The sequence below is a fragment of the Camelina sativa genome, chromosome 17 (assembly GCF_030686135.1).
Source record: "Camelina sativa cultivar CO46 ecotype springtype chromosome 17, ASM3068613v1".
NCBI lineage: Eukaryota > Viridiplantae > Streptophyta > Magnoliopsida > Brassicales > Brassicaceae > Camelina > Camelina sativa.
This window is the reverse complement of record NC_141896.1, coordinates 28,240,001-28,263,223: the sequence shown is the minus strand read 5'-3', so window position 1 is coordinate 28,263,223 and position 23,223 is coordinate 28,240,001. Positions and strand designations below refer to the sequence as shown.

Here is a 23,223-nt window from a genome sequence, read left to right as displayed (position 1 = left end):
GATATTTATACTCTATAAGTTTTGAATGTTTATAATATTTTAAGTTTTAACTTATAACTTGTTTGGACCCGTGTTACAACACAAAACAATATCGTTTTTTGTTATGTTTTACATAGTTTATAACTTAAAATTAGAATATTTAAAACTTATTATTGGATAATTTGTAAATTTTTAAATTTGTTTCGTATTGTAGAATTATATACGGTGGGTTAGTTTATATACCTTTTATGTATATACAACTTAAAAATACTTTTGTTTGGAAAAAATTTCAAGTAAAATTACCTGTGAAAAAGTAAAAAGGTGTGTATAATATTTTTTTGGGTTAGTATAAAAAATAATGGATATAATTTGTAAGTTAATTAATTCTAATCTATTATTACAAATCTGTGTAATATATGAAATAAAGACAATAATACAAATACACAAAGAAAACCCACTAATCACTCGGGCCTTAACTAATAAAATGGACCATAGACCTTCTTTCTTCTCTCTTCTTCTTCTTTCTTCCACCACAAGACGTTTTCTTCTTTTATTTTTTCTTTTTACAATTCTTCAAACTTTCCCATCTTCTCACACCTCTTTTCTAATTTTTCTTGCATCTTCCTAGTGATTTCCGATGAAATTACTCAACGACCTTACCACACAGCCGCCATGTATGGGTATCCTTCTCGAGATTTTTAATCGGAATTGTATGCTGCTGAAATCGTGGGTTCGTAGTCAATTTGTTGATTGATATGTAGTGGTGTTCTCGAAAGAGTTTATCGGCGGATAGTGGATCAAACTTCGAAATTTCCGATTGATTCTTGAATAGCTAAGCTATTCTTATAGTCATCGCGTTAATATGTCTTCTTCTTCTCTTTTTAATATGTCTTTCTTGGACAGCCAATTGTTATAAGAGTTAACCTATTGATTATGTACTCAATTTTGTTAAGAATTCAACAACTTAATTGGTTGGCCAAGAAAAATTCTTACATGATTGTTAATAGAAGAAAATACAGGCAAGGTTTGGGTTGTTTAGTGAATTTAGATTTGACAATTTCATATATATATATATATATGTACAATTGTTTTGCTTCGTAGGTGCCACTTTATGATCCAAAAAAAAAAGGAAGAAGCTAAGATATTAGCAACCAATCTCGACAAAGTTTAGAAACAAACTCATATATATATATATAGTTCTGTATCTGTCGATGAAATCGCTCACATAATGATTGAAGTTTGCTTGGTAATAATATATGATTTCTCCTTTTCAACACTCACTTTGTAAATGGAGTCACCTGGCATTTTTTTTTAAAAGAGCATGTTTAATACGACATATAGAAGGGCTTCATATAACACAGTATTATCATAGTAGAAGTATAAGAAAACGAACCATTGGAGATGTCAAAATTAATTTGTTTGCTTGTGCTTTGGAATAGTCGGGTCGAGCTTGGTGATTTTGGGTGAGGTGAATGATAGCCCTTATGGGTACCGAGGTTTGTTCATTCGAACAGCTTCTTTCTTTGAAAGATGACTTGGCTGCTTCTGGACATCACTGAGTGATTTTGGCTTCACGTCTCTCGGAGGTAAGCGTAAGATGCAACCATTGGTTTCTTGTTCTAATGACTTGTATGCTTGAGAAATGTTTTTTTGCTTGATGAGTGATGAATGTGTTTAATGTTGGATTATTTATAGTGGTCTAGTAGTTTAGGGTATCGTATAGGATCCGTTATTGATTGAGTGGTTGATGATTGCGAGATTATTGGTTCTGTTTAGGATTAAATTATGATTGTGATTGAATTTGAAATCAATGTTGATTGATAGTCAGGCAAATGGAGATAATGCAGAGAGATTTGAGGGTGGGATTGATACAGTAAATATTGTGTTTATAGTTTCCATAGTTTATCCTTTGGAATAGTCTTGAGATTGATTGTCGATAGTGTCAAGTATTGGCTGATGGACAATCTTCTTATAATTAAATAGGAATGCTAATATGGCCTTTTTCGTGTGAGGCCCAAAAGAGATGGAACCGGGTTTGCTGGAAAAAGACGCGGATCCTACGTTTAATGGGTCGGGGTTTTTTTATTTTAAATTTTTGGGCCCTGCTAAATTAATCGATTCATTGTCCTGTATTCAGTGGCAATTGCTGTAAATACAGTGAGGATTTCGGACATTTTTAAAAGCGTACTCCTCTTTTAATTATAAGAAGATAAAAATACATAAAAATTTGAATTCAAATTTTTGATTTTATTTTTAATAATAAATCGTTTAAAATATTTTTATTAAGCGTATGGATGATAACAAGAAACATAATTATTGTTTGCGTCTCCCCAACAACCCTTTTTGCATTCCCGAGCGGGTATATAATAAATTAATAGGGTGGCCGTCGGATAACTCAGCTGTAACACCATTATTATGTCTGTTGCATAAGTCAGTCATAATAAAGTTGTTAATTTAACTGACTATCCTAAGTCAGTCGTGTAAAGAACAAAACTCAGCCTTCAAGTATATTATTGTCAAACGACGTCGTTTGATATATTGTTTTAGTATAAATTAAGGGATTTGTTGTGATTTGTTGCTTTAGTAATCGAGATCGAGTCAAGATGATGGCAAATAGAGATATCTACGGCGGCAACTCCAGGGCTGATGAGAAAACTGCTTCTGAAGCACTAGCTGAGGTAGATCTCTCGACTATCTGAAATCTCAAAGCATTATCTTAATATTGTGTTTGTGGAACTGTAGGAGCTGAATCGTAATGAAATAAATATGAAAATGAGGTACGGCGAAATCCGGAGATGAGACAAGGGCGTTCCAATCGGGTGTAATTGCGGTGCGGTGCTTCTCGTTGCCACTTCTAATGATCCTACCACGAGAGGAGAACGTTATTTCAGTTGTCCGTATGACATCACAGATGTAAAGATTTTTGTACTCTTATTTTTGAGTTTTGTGTTCTGTTTCTGACTTTTTTTTTAGTCTAATATGAATTATGTACTATTTGTAAGGGTCCCGGTCAAGGTTGCGGTTTCAGGAAGTGGTGGACTGATGCAGTGCGCGAAGAGTTTAGGGTTATTCAGGAGGAGAAGAATGAGATAAAGCAGGACTTGGATGCATCCAAGAAGCGCATCGAGATTCAAGAAGAAATGATCTTGTATTTGGAAAAAAAATATGACGCGCTGGAGAAGAAGTTTGAGAGCTTGAACAAGTATCTGTGAGATTAGTCAAGCTCCGTTGTTTTTTTTTTTTTTTGGAATTGATATGAACTTTCTATGTTGTGGTGTTTTATCAATCATGATTAATTATAACTCAGTCATGATTAATTATAACTCAGTCATGATTAATTATAACTCAGCCGTCATAAACGATATCTCAGCCAACCCTCAAATTAGAATGACTAAATAACTGACTAAACCGAACCGACAGATAAAATAAATTTTCCAATTTGATATTTTTGAATTGGTATGTTTAATTAACTAAACCGAACCGACCGATAAAATAAAACCCCTTCGACGACTCAGGGTCCTAGATGAGAAAAAGAAAAAACCGTCCGAATTCTAAGTCCGGAACGGTCGGGGTTTCACCATCACCGTCTGGGTTGGTCCTGCAGACGAAGTGGAGGCCGTGGACCTGATAGATCGTCTGCCAGCGGTTCCTCCACCGTTACCTTGTCCAGTTCGGTTCGCCAGAACTGACGAGCTTGCCTTAGGGTCTCCAGTTTCTCCCTCGGAACTTCGACGCCTCTTGACGCCAAGTCTTCCAAAAACGAACACGGGCCCTCGACCAAGTGCCTCTCACGGAAAATTGGGCCGGCCGACTCCAGGAAATTGGCGTACCGCCTTAATCTCTTTATGGAAGCCCGGTAGGCCCAGATATCCACAGTAAACGGGTGCACGGTATCTTCGAGAGGTTGACAGTCGGCCTCAAAAAGGAGAGGCACCTCCATACTCGCCACCAGCTCTTGGCACGCCGCATGCACGGCGAGCAGCCCGGTCATACGCCACTTCTCCAAGAAGAAACCTTCGGCGATTATTTTGTTCGAGACCCGAATAGTCCCGTCCAAACAATAAAGCCGACAGACTTCGGCCAATCTACGGCGTCTCGCCATAAGCGGAGCCCCAGCCTATAGCGGCGAGCTCGATACCTTCGGAGTTCCTGACATACGAGGCTCCCTTCTGCACCCGTCATATCGACATGCAGAACAGGTGCGCGAACGCGGAACGTTTCCACGCCCTCTTGGGCGGAGGGATTATTCGACGTTTCAGTTCGGCTAGAACCGCTCGCCGAAGCGGCTATCCTTTCCCGAGCCCGTCTCAGCCACGCAGATCGAGTAGTCACCATCTCTTTCTCTCTATATCTTGGAAAGTTGTGGAGGTTGGAATATTTCAATCTCTCAGGCTCTCAAACCTATTTATACGGGATTATGGGAAGTAACCACCGCTGAATCCACCAATCAGAGTGCAGCGAGATTTTCGCTGCGTCCCGAGAATCTCGCTGATTAATTATAATTCAGCCGTCAATAGACGATATCTCAGCCAACCCTCAAATTAGAATGACTAAATAACCGACTAAACCGAACCGACCGATAAAATAAATTTTCCAATATGATATTTTTGAATTGGTATGTTTGGTTTATTTCGGATATATTCGGCTTGATTTCGGTTATATTAGGCTAATCTACTTAATTACAATATATTTTGGGTTATTTATTGTTAGATATTAATATAACCGACCCATAACCGGAAATAACCAAATTTTTTTTTGATTTTTTGATTTTTTAGAAAAATATTCAAATGGTAATAATATTATTATATCCATATTACCACCTTAAACCATACACATTAGAACACATTAGAACCAAATCAAAAAATCAAATAATCTGAACCCTACATCTCAAACCCTAAACCCCAACCCTAACCCTAACCCTAACCCTAACCCCTAAACGTCATGTGTTGTATGTTTTACACGTCCTTGGTGAGAATGTGTAAAAATCAATCTTTCTCTATAATTATTACTTTTTATTGGTTATAATAATTGTAATATTCATAATTCAATTTTACATTTAAATGTTGAGTTATAATAATGTAAATTTACGAATATTTTATAAGTCAGCCGTGTAAGTCAATAACTCAGTCATCACTTAGTCACTTTGTCGGAATTTTAATATTTTTTATTCGAATTTTGAGTTCAATTTTTAATTATTTTATAAATTGATTACGCGTGTGGATCTGAGCAGGGACAGAATTATTGTTTGGGCTTCCCCAACAACACTTTTAGTAATATCGAGGCACGGCACGAAAGACTAAACAAAGTCGTACCAAGTACATAACTCAGCCATAACTCACTCATCCGTACGAAGTAGATAACTCAGCCGTTCGAAATATATGACTCAGCCATAACATATATGTTTATTTAATATTTAATTATAACTCAGCCGTGTGAAGTACATAACTCAGCCGTAACATTGAAAAGATACTAAACAAAGGACTTTCTTATCCAAGTACAATTCCTACCAAAAGAAATCCAAATTTTTCCAATATCCAAGTACAATTCCTACCAAAAGAAATCCAAATGTTTTTTTACATATCCAAGTACAATTCCTACCAAAAGAAATCGAAATGTTTTTTTACATATCCAAGTGCAAGTCCTACCTACCAAAAGAAATACAAATGTTTTTTACGTGAACTGATTCATAAAATCAGGTGACTCATCGTAGATTTCTGCTGCCATTTTAACACGTATACCCTGGATGTTTTGATCACAGATTCCATCGAAAGACACACCAAGCGCTAGAAATTCTATAAACTTTAAAGCGTACACGCCACAGTCACCAATCTGTACATTTTGCGGGACCTTGGAGACTGTCCTCCTCCTGAAGGTAAACTGTTGGAAAGTAGGTGTAATAATTTCGTGAAGAACGTTCGCGTTCATCATTGCTGGAATCATCCGCGTAAACGCCCTACAAGCATTCAGCATTATAAGCTCACTGTCATTGGTTACTTTTCCCACGATGCTATCATAGCAATCAATATGCCTTCTGTTGAGATCCACGTGCAGCGCCACCCAGTGATCGCCTCCAGTTTGTGGAGCAATATACAGGTGATCCACATCTTCTTTCCACTTCAAATTAGTTTGTTCATCTGATGGAATCAAACCTTCAACTAATTCTTCATAACCATTGCCAGTCATTGTAAAAAACTTGGGACTCATCAAGAACATCGGATAATGACGCTGAACCATTTCATTGGTGAACCACGGGTCTATAAACGCAATGCGTTTGTTGTGGAATGGAAAGGGATCTCGTTTGTACCTACACCTAAGGACTCTCATAAACGCGCCCATGTGCTGTACAACAGAAAACTGAGTAGTAAACAACAACGCAGCCATAATGTAATATAAGTCAGACAACGACAATAATAACTAAGACATTAAGATAAACTTACTTCATCAGTAAGCCACCCATATTTACCATATTCTTCTAGCCTCACTGGCCAGTCCTTTCGTTCGGTGATTAGCTCCCTATAGAATTCAATTTCGATTCCGCCTTCGCCTAACGGAATATTCCTAACAAACAAATAAACACAAGTTAATATAATGTTAACAAGCTGTTATTAACTTGTTAAGCAAAAGGGTCTAAAGGGTCATACTCGGCTTTCTTTAGGTACTCCAAAAGTTTCTGCAACTTGACCGGATCAACAGGTGCCAGAGGATCATATATTCCAAGTCCAGGTGAACAGTTCTTCCTCATGCACGTCAGTCCGTTGTCTCCAATATTAGGGAAAATCCATCTTGGATGATCTTGTTGTGTATTCAATGCACTCCCATCCGCTGACAGCTTAACACTCTCCAGCCTTAAAGCTTTAATTCTATCAATCCTAATCTTTTCCTCCTCATCATCCTCAGATTCAGGTTCAAGTGAGTTGGCTTCAGCAATAAACTCGTCTGAAATATCTTCTGCACCATCTTCTGCACCAGCTTCTCCACCAGCTTCTCCAGGTAGTACAAATTTCAACGGCTTAACACCAGCAGCAACAACAGCAGAAGTAGGATTTTTAGGCGCCCTACCTCTACCTCTACCTCTACCTCTACCTCTACCTCTACCTCTATCTCCACCTCTACCTCCAGCCGCAGCTACTTCTTTGGCCTTCTCTGCCGCCTCTAACTCTTTGGCCTTCTCTGCCGCCTCTAACTCTTTGGCCTTCTCTGCCGCCTCTAACTCTTTGGCCTTCTCTACCGCCTCTAACTCTTTAACATTTCTCCTCGTGGAAGGCCGTGTTTTCGTATCAGCTGGTCTCTTAGTAGCTGGAGACTTCTTAGCATCTGGAGAAGTCAAATAGTTCTTTTCCTGTATATTAAAATTATAATAACTCAGCCTAAACATTCTGAAAAATCAGCCATAAAACAAAGATAAATCATACATTATGATAACTCAGCTTAAACATTCTAAAAAATCAGCGATAAAACAAAGATAAATCAGATATTACCTTCTCTGCCGCCTCTAACTCTTTGGCCTTCTCTGACGCCTCTAACTCTTTGGCATTTCTCCTCGTGGAAGGCCCTGTTTTCGTATCAGCTGGTTTCTTAGCAGCTGGAGACTTCTTAGCATCTGGAGACTTCTTAGGAGAAATCAAAGAGTTCTTTTCCTGTTTATCATAGTGAAGACAATTAAAATTATAATAACACAGCCTAAACATTCTGAAAAATCAGCCATAAAACAAAGATAAATCAGACATTACCGGAACTTTTGGTGGACCTTTTGATGTCTGAAGTTCCTGTCCATGTCCCAGGTTATTTAGTTCCTATCCCAAAATTAAAGTCTGGTCACTCGTGCTCTTTGGAAGCACGAGCTCTTTCATCTGTTTGAGGTCCGTCACAAAAGATCCAAGCCTGGTTTCAATCCTTTCATCCATCTTCTTCTCCAAATTCGCCGATACATTTTCAATGTTCCTATCAACGGTGTCAAACCTTGTGTATAACTTAGAGATCAATTCATAGATAGTACTAACCGACTCATCTTCGATAGTTCTAACCGACCCATCTTCCCCAACATCTTCCTCCTCACTTACCTTTTTTCCTTTCTTCTTCCTCCCCTGTGCAACTCCTTCACTAGTTTCCTGACTGTTGGAAACTTTCATCTTCTGGACTTTCCGCTTCTTTGCGGGAGGAGATTCAGACTCAACAACTGCTTCAGCTTTCTTTTTCTTTTTCTTCTTATCACTCCCCTTAACATCCCAAAAACCTTTAACAAACGTATTCATATGTATGTCTTCGATCAGGCGATCGATTGCTAGGTCGTCTTCTTGTTCTGGCCACGAATGAAATAGCTCGCAGCCATTTTCCTTCATAACCATATTAGTCACACGCAGCTGTAACATAAGAGATTATGAAACCCATCAGTAAGTTTTAACTCAGTCATTACTAATGAAAGCATAAATCAGTCATTACTAAAACATAACTCATCCAACACTAAACCATAAATCAACCATTACTAAAACATAACTCAGCCGTTACTAAACAATAACTCAGCCATAACTAAATCATAACTCATCCATTACTAAACAATCACTCAACCAGATATAAACCTTACCTTACCAAGCGCTTTGATCTCTTTAGCAATTGCGGTTTCCAGCGATGAACATGTACGGTATCCACCCCATTGAAGCATCGGTATGCCACCATCTTCAGCTGATGCATTCCCAAACCGTTCTCCAAAGCATTTGATGGACTCATACGCCCAAACCTGTAACACGGGTGTAAACCTACTGAGGGTGTACGACTTTCCCATAGGGTTCAACATCTTTATGGAATCAACAAGAGCTTCAAATACTGACCGACCCCACGGATACGTCTTCATTGCTTCATCATCAAAAACTCTTTTGGCACTTTCATATGGAATTCTAGAGTTATGATGCAAACCATAAAGTCCAATGTGTTGAAGAAGCAACAACCCCAACCATTTACGATGATCAAGGTTAACCCATCCCCGGCACACTCTTAATGCTTCCCTGAGTTCAAGTAGCGTTGGACCTGCCCCACCAGGCACTTTCAAAAGTCTGAAGAAATCTTTGTGTTCCTCTTCAAGTTCAAACCGTTCAGTAGGCATTGGGTCTATGTTTAACCCCGTCAGATAATGAAACTCATTCAACCCAAACCTGATAGGTTGACCGCCGACCACAAACCAAAGCTCCTTCTTATGTACCCTTAACTGGTTACATAGTAGGAAATGAACAACCTTACCAGACCAGACGAATTGGCTATCAACTAGCTTAGAGATTATTCCAATAGGTACTTTCTTCGTTTCTTCCCACGCATCCAGTCCTATTGATTCCCTAATCTGAGGGAATTCTTTCATCCTGAAATTTGTGTTTATATCTCTAGACTCTATTTTAGCGTATAGTCTTGGGGGCTAATCCCTTGCTTGTTCTTCAGAAGAAATAATCACCATCGACATCTGTTATAGTTCATAAGTAAATCATAAAATAAATCAGCCATAACATAAAACAAACTCATACACAAAGCATAACATAACTCAGCCACAAACACATAACTCAGATCTAAAACACAAAATATCTCAGTCACAACTCATCCGTCCGCAAAATAAAACAAACAGTAAATCAGCCATCGAATCGAATAAATCTAACAAATCAGCCATAAACCCTAAAATAACTGAGCCGCAACATAAAACAAAAAGTAAATCAGCCATCGAATCGAATAGATCTAACAAATCAGCCGTCATTAACAACGGCGACAATCAGCGGTAAATCATCGAAAAAAACCCACATTCAGCCGGAAAACTCGAAACTAAACAGTCGACACATACCGGATAGACGAAGATGAAGAAGACAAAGAGAAAGAGAGAGCAACAACGAAGAAAGAGAGTGCAACGACGAAGATAGAGAGAACGAGTAAAGACGGTGAGAGATGACGGCGAGAGATGATGGCGGGAGATTGACGGCAAGAGAGTAGACAACAACAGAGTATCGCCGGCGACAAGAGACAACGAGAGTTTCGATATTATTTTTTTTCGCGGTTTGTGAACAGTTAAAACCTATTCACTTTCCCTCTCTTTGATATAAACAAGAAAACAAAACTGTGGATCTAAAAAAAAATTGCTTAATGATTGTGTTAAATCATATCTGATGTGTATTTTAATTTGCTGATGTGTATTTTTTTTTATTTTTAACTCAAATTCGAGAAACAAAATCCAAGGGGTAAATTGTAATTACACCCAGGGCACTAAACATTCTAGTAATTTTCAAAAGATTTATAGATATGAGTAACAAACCAACTTTTAGATAACATTTGAGTAATTCTTTCAAAAATTAAAAACAATCTGATGTGGTTTAATCTCATTGGACATGTGACTTGTGCTTTTTTTTTTTTTTTAACTCTTATTCATTAGAATCAAGTGAGTGGAAATACAATAATGTAAACATAGAAAACAAAGTTTGCAAATAGACTTGGAGAAAATTAAGCTAGATAAATCTATCCTAACCTAGGTGATCTTGTTCAATCTTGTCATGTAACCAAGATGGACCCCCAAGTGCAAGATAAGAAGGTAGACGTCCCTCGCGTGACACACTAGAAGCAATAGCCCTAGCCAACCAGTTGGCTTTCGGTGAAAAGAAACCTCCCCCATCACCTATATTGTTTCTGTGATTCTGTCAACTACATAACGATATTTCGGCCCGTGTGAAGGCGATGTTAACGCAGCAAACGCAGCATTACAGTCCAACCAAACTTCACATGACAATCTGTAAGATCTTCAGGCTTTGAAAGCACCACATAACACAGCTGAGCTCCGCCGAGATCCTGTTGTTGCAGGGAACAAAGGCGTCTCGCGCATGATACAGCACATCCCCAGTATGATTCCGTAGAAGCCAAGCTCCGCCACTAAACCAAGAGTCGGACACCCAGGAAGCATGGATATTGCATTTAAGTATTCCTTGAGGTGGTTTCCGCCAACCCTGTACCCGACTTCCTCTTCCAAGAGCTTCAAACCGTGATTCCGTAAGTATAAGAGCCTGCTGCTTTATCCACTCCTCTGATGTCTCCAAGGCTGAAGCAATTAGAACATGATGATCTTGGTCTCTGTTTTCAAAAACAAAAACATTCCTTGCCTTCCAAATTTCCTAAAGTAGCCAGGGGATAACAACTCTCCACTTCTCCAATACGGTACTCTTGTTCATTAAACCGAACAGATACTCTATATTCAATGTGATAGAGTTTGAGAATCCTTGCGATGGAAGGGGTAGAGCCGTGGCCTCCCATACTCGAGAAGCAAGAGAGCATCCAAAGAGAACGTGAGCTATCGTCTCATTTGCTGCATTGCAGACGTGACTTGTGCTTTATAGGATAAATGATAAAACCGTGCATTCTGAAGAAATTAATTCAAATATGTCATTATAATTTCTAATCAATAAATTAGTTCCTCCATTTTTAACTATAATAGATATAGAAAATCTGTATTTGATACTAATAATTTTAAGTGTAAATATTCATTATATATTAAAATAACTAAAATGTAAAAAAATCTATATCTTGTTTGGTTACCAAATTCCTAAAACAAATTTTAAAAAATATATTCGTTTATAAAAAATTCAAATCATATCATATGCTGAAAAAAATCTTAAATTTAATTTACTTTATTAAATAGTAATTTAAATAATTATATATAAAATTAAATAAAAGTGAATGGAGAATAATATTTTAATCTATCATATTGCTTTAAAGGTAGATAGATTTTAGGAAATTTTAAATTAATATTATCAAATAAGGAAATGATTATGTTTGGTTGTAAGGATTGTAGAGAATTGAATTGGGACTTGTTTGGATACAAAAATAAAAAAAGATCGAACAAAAATGTACTTCAAAAATGTTAAGATAGACTAGATTTGGACCCGTGCTAGAGCACGGGTTGAAATTCTTTTTATTTATATTATAATTTTAAAATAAAATATAATTTATAAGACGGTTTAGCATTGTAAACTGAGAAACGATTGCCATTTTTTTTTTTTGGTATGAATATGAGAGATGTATTTTGGTGAATAGAGATCTGAATGATTTCTATAAATGTTTTTTAACTAGGACCAGACCGGCCAGTCGGCCGGTCTAACCGCAACCCGATAGGTATTCTGGTCAAGGTAACTTCTAATAACCGAACAAATAAAACCCGCAAAAAACCAGAAAACCCCGCTAAAAACCCGTGAACCGGTGGGTCGGACCGGGCTGTCGGTCTTAAATTAAAATATTTTATTTTGGTCACACTTCAAACTCAAACCAAATTAAAAATAAATGTTGTTATTTATAAAAGAATCACTTAGTTATTTTATCTAATAATTTAAAAGTTTAATTTTAGTTGTTTAGTATTTAACTATTTATGTTTTGTTCATATATTTATTAAAAAGTAGATGTTATATTCATAAAATGTAATCAAACTAATAAACTAATTGACCCATAATTCAATCGGTCTGACTGGTTGACCCAGTGACCCGAATAACTTCCTGTTCACCTTCTGGTCCGGTTTTAACGACATTGATTTATATTAAAAGGTTGGAAGGGTGTTAGGTCAGATTTTATTTTGAACTGAAAAATAAAATCTCGGAAAACACAATTAAGTGTGATTAATTGTCAAGATTTTATTTCTTATTATGCCTAACAGTATATTTTTATGCCTAATATTATATATGGTGTAACAATATATGGAATAATCAAGATTTTTTTTTGGAAATTGTATAAATCATTGGAATATTTTTTTAAAAAAATTATTTGAGATATTCTTAAGTATATTCGTAATTTCATATAGCACACAGATTAACCAATTAATCTATCATTTTTTTTGTAAACAACCTATATTTAATATATTATCTATTTTGTAACCAACTTATAAAAATTATATAGTATACAAAAAAAGTTTTGTACGTCCATTTTATTATACAAAAAAAAGTTGTGTACTTCTTTTTTATGATTGAGAGTATAGTTTTATCCCCTTTAATAACTTGGTTAATGTTGTGGTCTATCAATAAAATCTGTGGAAAATAAATTGGTAATATTGTGATTGTAGATCTTTGGAAACAATGTGATCTTCTAAAAATAAAGTTTGGAATATCCATGAACTATCAATTTGGAATATGCCGTTTAAAATTTTCGGTTACAATTAAGGTTTTATTTGTTACCATTAATATATGAACTATCAACTTGTAAGCAACTAATATATGGATTAATCTAAATATATTGATGTATAATGCTCCATATAAGATGTGTATAATAAGATATTCCACTCATAAGGAAACCAAAAGAATCTCAGAAATGTTTATGAAGGAAAATAAATCCATACATTACCATCATATATTGATTATCCAAACGTTTCTTCACCACCCAAAAAACCTCCCCAATCTTATTTTTTTCTTACAGTTCCTCAAGAACAATAACAAAGATCTTTGATCTAGATCGATGGAATCTTCTTCCAATCACATGGTACGCGTTCACTCATAACAGATTTGTAAAGTTAGTGTATATATTTTATGATTTCAAAGTGTGTATGATTCTTATGTGTTTAAACGCAGGCATGTCTCTTGAAGATAGAGTCTCCTATGCTGGGATGGAAGAAATCTTTGGAAATCTTTGGAAATCTTTGGAAATCTTTGAAAATTTTTCTATCTATGCCGGTAATATAGATAGAGTCTCTTAATCTATATCACCTTTCTCCTTAAATTTTATCATTCATTTCTTACTTTTTCTTCACTTTTTTTCTCTCCCTAAAGTCATAATCTGTACATGATAAAAATTATGTGTATCATCATTTGCATTTACAAAAACCTTTTTTGTAGTTTTTTGTATGTGTGCGCGCGTATCATCTGCCAAATTTCTTTGTTATATTATTGAACCAATCGATATTGTAACTACTTTGTTAATATTGGACTCTTTACTATACTTCCACAAATTGTTAAACGAATATATTTTCATAACTTTACTCTGATTTTTTTTTTTTTAACAGATGTGAGTTTCATGATTGACAAGCGAAGTCAAACAATTATATGTATCTGGAAAAATCGATCCACAGATAATACTTGAAAAGATTACAAAAGCAGGCAAAAAAGCTGTTATAATATGGAGCAACTGTGGAACGAATAAGCAACCGGAAAATCGAAAAGACCTTTTGAATGCTTCTAACGGTTTCTCAAATTATCCTCCGCCTAATTATTGTATAAATCAACCGCAACCATACATGAATGCTCTTCCACCACCATATGTACGTCAGTTCCATCTGCAACCACCAGCACCGCCACCATACAAGTCCCACCAGAATGAGCCGGCTATTAGAGTTAGTTGAGCTTTAGTTACGGGAGTATATTCGTATATTTGTTTTACGTATCTTGGAGGTTGTACTTAGATAGATTCTCCTATATCTTAGAGGTCTGTTATTTCTCTGTTATATATGTATTCTCTCATCTCATTGATCAATACAAGAACTTCTTTGGCTACTGCGTATACTTTATGGTATCAGAGCCTGACAATACCTTGAAAGAATTCTGATTTTTTTTCTCTGATCGAAACAATGGCTTCGACTCCGACGATGGCGACTGCCAATGCGACTGTGGAGGTGAGAAGAACAATCTCACCATATTATCTGACCTCGGCTGACAATCCAGGAACTGTGATCTCTCATCCACTTCTGAAGGAAACGAATTATGATGAATGGGCTTGCGGAATGAAGACAGCGTTGACGTCACGCAAGAAATTTGGCTTTCTGGATGGCTCGATTGTTCGACCTGCAGAAGGATCCACTAGCTTGGAGGATTGGTGGACAATACAAGCTTTGATCGTGTCTTGGATCAAGATGAGTATTGATCCACAGTTGAGATCGACAATCTCACACAGAGAGGTTGCTAAAGATCTTTGGGACTATCTGAAGAAACGATTTGCTATCATGAATGGGTCTCGCATACAACAAATCAAATCTGAGTTAGCTTGTTGCAAGCAGAGAGGGCTTGAAATTGAGGCTTACTATGGAAAATTGACTCGCATATGGGACAGTCTTGCTGCGTATTGTCCCATACACACTTGTAAATGTGGCAAGTGTACATGTGATCTAGGCACGGCATAAGAAACTGATCGTGAGGAGGACAAGGTACATCAGTTCTTATGTGGCCTTGATGATCACTTCCGCGCTGTACGTTCGAGTCTGGTTGCACGCGTCCATGTTCAGCCTCTTGAGGAGGTTTACAACATCGTAAGACAGGAGGAGGATTTGAGGATCAGTGGAGGGGAAAAGCCTGAAGTCGTCTCCTTTGCTGTTCACACAAAGCCAAAATTCCGGTTGGATGAAAAGGAAAAGGCTGGTGTTTGCAAGCTGTGCAACCGTTTTGGTCACACTGCGGAAAACTGCTATGCGGTGATTGAGTATCCTGAATGGTGGGGTGATAGGCCGAAAGGCCGTACACTGCAAGGCAAAGGTCGTGGAGGCAATGTCAGTGCTGGCAGGGGACGTGGTCAGGTTTATGCAAACCGTGTGAGTGTTCGAAATCTGGAACTAGCTGGTGCAGAACAGGCAAACCATGTCTTCGTCACTGGGTTATCGGATCAACAATGCAAGGAACTTAAGACTATCCTCCATGCAGCTGGCACAAGCAAGGATGCACCTGTTGAAAAATCTTCTGGTAAGTCTTCTCTACCTACTTGGGTAATGGATACAGGAGCTTCCCATCATTTAACTGGTAGATTTGATAGTTTATCTGATTTGAGAGAGATGCCACCGGTTTTGATTATTTTGGCTGATGGACGTGAAAGGGTTTCACGTAAAGAAGGTTCAGTTCGTATTGGTTCTCATTTGGTGTTAAAGTCAGTTTACTATGTGGAAGGTTTTCAGTCAGATTTGATATCCTTAGGACAGTTAATGGATGAAAACAAGTGTGTGGTTCAAATGGCTGACAATTTCCTCATTGTTCAGGACCGACATTCGAGGATGGTGATTGGAGCTGGTAGGAGAGGTGGTGGTACATTTCACTTGTGTGGTACGGAACTCGCTGCTGCTGTCACTACCAGGAATGAAGAACACTTGGGTCTGTGGCACAATAGTATGGGTCATCCGTCTGCACATGTTGTGGGATTGCTTCCGTTTGTTTCTCATTCTGATTCAGTAGCTAGATTGAATAAAACATGTGATGTATGTCTTCGAGCAAAACAAACTCGAGATAGTTTTCCACAAAGTTTGAATAAAACTTCAAAGTTGTTTGAGTAGATTCACGTTGATATTTGGGGTCTTTATCGCACTCCTTCTCATTCTGGAGCAAGGTTTTTCTTAACTATTGTTGATGACTATTCTAGAGGGGTTTGGCTTTATTTGTTGAATGACAAAGGTGAAGCTTCAACTCATTTACAAAATTTCTTTGCTCTCGCCAAACGACAGTTCAACACATAGGTGAAATGTATTAGAAGTGACAATGGCTCAGAATTTGTTTCATTAACACAGTTCTTCGTGAGTCAAGGAGTGTTACATGAAACTTCATGTGTCTCAACACCTCAACAAAATGGAAGGGTAGAAAGGAAACACAGGCATATACTCAATGTTGCAAGAGCTCTGCGGTTTCAAGCTAATCTTCCAACATAGTTTTGGGGAGAGTGTGTGTTGACTGTAGGATATTTGATAAATCAGACACCTTCGTCAGTAATTGGTAATGTTACTCCTTTTGAGAGAATTTTCAACAAACCACCATCATACGATCATCTCAGAGTTTTTGCAAGTTTGTGTTATGCTCATAATCACAAACATGGAGGAGATAAATTTGAATCAAGAAGTAGAAAGTGTGCTTTCATGGGTTATCCTCATGGCAAGAAGGGTTGGAGACTATATGATTTGGATAAAGAGGAGTTCTTTGTTTCCCAGGATGTAGTTTTCTCGGAAACGAGGTTCCCGTGTTTGCCGGAAACATCCCTGCCTCTGGTTGATGATGACGACGACGGCCAGCCTTTATGGGCTCCGATTTGTGAAGGTATGCTTTTGGAGGAAGAGGTGGTCCAACAGGTGAGGCCCGTCGATGTTCCTCAATCCACGAATGAGCCTGTGTTATCGGTTGGGCCTGACGCTATTGGGCCTGAGCCAATGCCACGAACTGAAGATGTCGACACAGAGCCCACTCCACTTGATGCATCTTCTTCGTCACAACAGTCAGATGCCAAAACCCAAATTCAATTGCAGCTGGGTAAAGGTCACCGGAAAAAGACACAGTCTGTGAAGTTGAACGACTATGTTGTGCGAAAAGCAGCCAAACTTCCAACAGAGGAAGTAAATTGTGTTGTTTCTTATCCAATTGAGAATCACGATAGGGACCAAGGTTTTTCTGAGTCACATGTCGCATATATTGCTACGGTGATGTCCGAAATTGAGCCTAAATCGTTTAAAGCTGCTATGACTGACGAACGATGGAGAAGAGCTGTAGGGTCTGAATATGATGCCTTGGAGGCAAATAATACTTTTACAATTGAGGACTTACCGCCGGGGAAGACTGCAATTGGCAGTCATTGGGTTTTTAAAGTGAAGTTTAAGTCAGATGGAACAGTGGAAAGATACAAAGCACGGTTGGTAGCAATGGGGAACAGACAGATTGAGGGAGTTGATTACAGTGAGACTTTCTCACCGGTTGCAAAAATGGGAACAGTCAGACTTTTTCTGGATATAGCTGCAAAAGAAGGTTGGGTGGTTCATCAAATGGATGTCCATAATGCTTTTTTGCATGGGGACCTAGAATAGGAAGTATACATGAGGTTACCTCCAGGATATCAAACTGCAGATAAAACAAAGGTATGTAGACTGAGGAAATCTCTTTATGGTCTCAGACAAGCTCCTAGATGTTGGTTTGCCAAGTTGTCAAGTGCTTTACTCGATTACGGTTTTGTTCAAGCTTTGGGTGATTATTCTTTGTTCACATATGAGAAAGGCTCCACTAGAATTCACATCCTTGTTTATGTAGATGATTTGATCATTACTGGTAGTTGTGATGAAGCTACGAATCGATTCAAACAATATTTATCCTCACGGTTTCATATGAAGGATTTGGGACATTTGAAATATTTTTTGGGGATAGAGGTAGCAAGGAATGCTAGCGGTTTTTATCTGTGTCAAAGAAATTATGCTCTAGACATAATCTCATAAACGGGTTATCTAGGCGCCAAACCAGTTGAGTTTCCTTTAGAAGAGAACCATGGTCTAGCATTGTACACTTCAAAGCTGCTTGACGATCCTAAACCATACAGAGGGTTATTAGGCAGGCTGGTATATCTGGGTGTTACAAGACCTGATCTAGCATTCTCGGTTCATGTCTTAGCGCAGTTTATGCAAGAACCACGAGAGGATCACTGGCAGGCTGCGCTACGAGTGGTTAAGTATTTGAAATCAGATCCTGGTCAAGGCATACTGTTACGGGCTACTACAAGGAATCAAGTCACGGGATGGTGTGATGCAGATTGGTCAAGGTGTAAAAACACTAGACGTTCTCTTACTGGTTACTTTGTTCAGTTTGGGGAATCACCAATTTCTTGGAAAACAAAGAAACAGAAAACGGTCAGCAGGTCTTCCGCTGAATCAGAGTATCGTGCGATGGCTGATCTTGTTCAAGAGTTGAAGTGGTTGAAGCGGATTGATAGACTAATTTTCACCAAGGGTATCAATTCCCTATGCAGTTGTAGTACAAAGGGTTATCAATCCAAATGGTTGTGTATTGCTAGCAGATAGGATGCAATCAGAATCAAGCAAGTCAAGCCAAGCAATAGGGGGTTTGGTTCTAACAGTCCTAATATAAACAGAGTAAAAGAATATAGACAAGTAAACCACACGACCTAAGCACTCGATGCAAGCAATCGAGTACAGGATCGAGTGGGGTGATCGAGTATGCAAGTGCACTATGAACAGCTCGAGGTATTACTCGATGCAGGTTATCGTGTACCTGATCGGGTAAGTGGTCGAGTAGTAAGGAAAATGTAAGAAATGAAATACGAAAGTTCCTAAGGATGGGGGTAATCGAATCCTAAGTGTTCTAGACCAATACGGATGCCTTACATGCCTCAAGCAATTATTCCCTACACAATGAACCTCTAAAACCTTGTCACCACAATGTCGCACTAGTAACAATCAACCTTGAACATACTACCACACTGTCGCACTAGCAATATGAACAAGCAGGCATTAAGAACAATTCATTTTTGTCAGTACACTTAGACTTATCTGATTTTGTCACTCAAAGTTAAGTATACCTCTAGCATTGACCTAATCAAGCATTTTATCTACTCCTTTCGGCCTGTGGCATTGTAAACGCCCTAGATCTAATCTCAACCTGTCGGTCTGTTGACCGCATTAAGAACATCAACCTAGAAGGAAATTTATCTATCATAACAATCAACTAAAGCATCCTAACCGATCAAGAACACCTAATCATCTATCCGATCCCTAGAAACTTTGCTACACTACTCGGACATAGAAACGAATGATAAAGCCATAGAAATAAACGAAAATGACATTATTTAAAAGATAGAGTAGAGTAGAAAAGAGTAGGGATAAAAGATCTATGAAAACTACAAATTAAAAGTACAAAAACAAGAAAAAATGTTGAGTCGCTCAGTTCTCTCACAGAAGCTCTTGCTCTCTGGTTTGAGGGTCTGCGGCATGCTCGTTTGCGAGCTAGGGAAAGAGGGGGTTTATATACAGAAACCCATTTGACCTAGCTTCCCACACCTGCCCGATGGTCTACTCGATGGGGTACACGAGGCTTGAGTCGGGTAACTCCTCGGATGGATCTTCGGGTTGCTCTTCGCGCTCTTGGATCCTCTTCGGTCGTGTTGGGGTTCGGACTTGTTCTTGTAGCTCGATGGCTCCTTCGGGTACATGCTCGAGTTGTCCTTGTTATTCCCCATTTTTGGCTCTTTAGCACCTGTTTTCATCCAATATATGCAAATGCAGAAATGCAACACCCTAAATGCTCTAAAACTTGATTCCTACAGTAAATGGTCTAAAAATGCTAAGTTACAGGTATGAACAATGCAAAATATGGACAAAAAAGGATGCTAAAAACATGTAAATCAGAGTGTTATCAGATCCCCAAACTTAAATCTTGCTAGTCCTCTAGCAAGTAAGTAAGAAGGTACGGTTTGAAAGTGGGTACTCATAACCTTAAGATGCTAACCGAAGGATGCAAGCTATAGTCCTTAAAGATAGTTTAATGGTGCTAAGATCAATCAACATACTTACAAATATTTTTCTATGCTTATTGCCATGCATCGATCTAGCTCAACCTCCAACTAAAGATAAGGAACATCTCTTTCACATTCAATTAAGTGTTTGGCGAATTCTTGCAAATGGAAGGTGAATCAAGCTCAATCGGTTTAAAGGGTAAGGCTTTTTGATAAGGTGGTTTCAAGCAAATTCTTTAGTGGTTTCTCTCAAAAAATGGAATGCTAGACAGTCGTGAAAACTATCTAAGACTGAGAACAATTTGGGCATACAAAGCTTAACTCTTGATGATTTGCCCTTTTCTCATACATTCATAATATATTTTTTTTTATTTAAACCTCCTAGAATTTAACTACCCACACCCTTGCTTTTAACTCTTTTTTTTTTTCCTTCTTTTTTTTACTCCCTAAGGTTTGGACTTTTAGACTTTAAAATTCTAGCTCTTAATCTCTCTTTTTTTTATTATTTTTTTTCTTTCTTTGCTAAACTCCTAATATACATATATTCTTTTTCTTTCTTTCTAGGAGACTATAGCAAGAACTTTTTCTTTCGTTTTTTTTTACTTAGAGACTTAGAGCTAATTAATTCTAACCTTAGGGACTTTTCTCTTTTTTTTTATATTCCACAACCCATCCCCAAATAGACATTCTAACCACCTATCCTTCAAAACGGAATCTATTAGCTAGTTCAAATCTAACTTAGCTAAATCAAGAGGCAGTTCTTTGTCGTTCTCAATACTCTCAAGGTTTCACAACCTATAACACAATGAAAAAGGCCTCACTGAACAATTCACATCAAGGTTTGAAAGAAAGGTTTGGGTTCATGGGTAGGACAAATGAATCGGGTTAAACAAAAAGATTGGTAAAATGAGGAGTGCTAACCCGAGTTTAGAGTTACCATGAGCAAGTATTCAAGTTCCATAAGCAAGACAATTAAAGTTCAAATTAAATCCAATAATATAGAGATGTTCTAATGTTCAAGCAAGTGGAGGAAGCATTCAATCGACACAAAGGGTCTAAGCAAAGATTTTTCATTTTTTTCCAAAGATTGATCTAGCAACAATGAACTGTGACTAAGGGCTATAGCTTCAATCCTAAGGTTTGATTTTTAAACAAGGTGGTTTTAATCATTGTCCCCTAAGATGCATATGCAACAATCCTATATGAAACAAACTAGACTCAATCCTAATATGCAAATGCAACTACATGAACACTCTTCTATTTTTTTCGAAAATTTTCCAAAAAAAAAATTTGGGTTTTTTAATACACATAAATGCAGACTCAAATGAATAAAACTAGCATGCAAAAATTTGAAATAATAAAAATAATAAAATAAAACACAATGTTAAATACATTATAGGACCCTCCCCCAAACTTAAATTACACAGTCCCTGTGTAAATAAAAGTTGGAAAAGAATCCAAGAATCACACAAAATGAATTAAACTAAATGCAATGTTATTTACAAAGTTTGGATCAATGTGGTACCTCATGGGTTGGTGAAGAAGGAGGTTGCAGCAGCCTCCATACTTACCAACGTATAGCCAGGGTCGTCTCCGGCTTCAGTAGGTGCCGGTGTTTGCTCGTTAGAGAGCTCAGTAATGTACACGGACGACTTACTCGAACCAGCATCCGAGGTGTTGATCGAGGGTGGGATCGCGTAGCTCATCGGGTAGGGCATCGGGTAGTAGGACGGAAATGGCGGAAGAGGCCCAGAATGATCACCGGTGTATCCACTCGCAGGGTGCATCGTGTATGGCATCGTGAATGGCATCTGGTATGGTGGAGGAAAAAGTCCAGCTTAATCACCCAATTGGGTGCCTGATGGGTGCATCGGATAGTGCATCGTGTACCCCATCGGATTGGGTGTCGGGTAAGCGTCAGAGTGGCTTTTCCTCGATGCTTCTGGTCGGGTGATGTCCTCCTCAGCTTGGGGCTCGTATGATGATGCTCTTTGAGGTACAGGAGGTGGCAGTCCTCGAGTTCCTCCTAGTGGTCCGCTTCTCCCCATCCATGTAGGTGCTTGTGCCGAGGTAGGTGACGAGGCACAGCTTGCCTTGTCTTGCAACTCCTTGATCTGACCTCCCATTACCTTCACTGAACCGGCAAGATCCTTCACCTTCTTCACCAAGAACTTGTTCATCTTTTTCAACAATCCGATCCTTTTCTGAGCTTCTCTCACTCCAACCGGTTGCTTTTGAGAGCATGTATACTCCTCAAAATCAAACTCCTCTGAGCTATCTCCTTGTCTCTGCCCGGTTTCTTCTCTCTTCTCAGCCTCGGACTCCTCCTCCGGGTTGTACAGCTCTTCCAACGGCGGTGCGAAGTCAATGTTGTGCCCTAACCGAACCTTGGTGTATGCGACATTGGGTAAAACCATTTGAGCAGCTCTGGCGGTTGGATGGACAAACTTGAACAATGTCATGTCATTAGGCCTTTCATAGGCCAAGAATCTCACCAGCACGAGGTAGTCTGTATCCAGCCACCTTGGTTCGTGGATAATTCCCTTTAAGGGCACATCGCATGCCACTAAGATTGGTGTAACTAGTCCCCCAATAGAGATCTCTCCACCTCCTTCTCTCCTTTTCACAGCCCAAGATTTCAAGTACAGGAATTGATCGAGTAGCACGAACAACATACTAGTATCAGCTATGTCTCCAACTAGCGGTGTTCCATCCCTAGCACTATCCAAAACTCCACACAATGCAACATCCAACAACTGAAGCTCGTGGTCGTTCACATTCCCAGTCTCTTTTCTAGCAAAAAGAGTGCATGCGAGGGATTTGTGAAAATACCTCAAAACAGGACTCCTTATTTGAGCAGATTTGGAGCTCGTGGACTTGTAGGGGTGTTTGTCTCCTATTGTCAGCTATAGGGACCTCATCTCTTCCTTGCTGACCTCCATACCTTCCCCAGTACCAGCTTTGAACCCATACAGCGTCTCCATCTCCTTGAAAGTCAGCCGGTATTCCGTGTTCCAAAGGGAGAAGGTGATGAACCCGATCCCCCCATCGGGTAGTAGGGTCGGGTGG

At 38.5% G+C, this 23,223-nt stretch overlaps 2 long non-coding RNA genes across 4 annotated transcripts; one reads left to right on the top strand and one right to left on the bottom strand.

Moving 5' to 3' along the window:
• Positions 1–446: 446 nt before the first annotated feature.
• LOC104770856 (uncharacterized) lies at positions 447–3,338 on the top strand. 3 transcript variants are annotated; one of them, XR_015585774.1, is made up of 5 exons: positions 491–653; positions 1,419–1,565; positions 2,564–2,657; positions 2,722–2,892; positions 2,982–3,338. It is a non-coding gene; the product is annotated as an uncharacterized LOC104770856 (long non-coding RNA). The 3 variants fall into 3 exon arrangements; XR_015585773.1 differs by lacking the exons at positions 2,564–2,657; positions 2,722–2,892; positions 2,982–3,338 and adding an exon at positions 1,963–2,217 and having other exon boundaries at positions 447–659; XR_015585772.1 differs by lacking the exons at positions 2,564–2,657; positions 2,722–2,892; positions 2,982–3,338 and adding an exon at positions 1,963–2,217.
• On the bottom strand, positions 948–1,670 carry LOC147924414 (uncharacterized). Its single transcript, XR_015585775.1, has 2 exons — positions 1,373–1,670; positions 948–1,277 (listed from the first exon to the last, which is right to left on the bottom strand). It is a non-coding gene; the product is annotated as an uncharacterized LOC147924414 (long non-coding RNA).
• Positions 3,339–23,223: the final 19,885 nt, after the last annotated feature.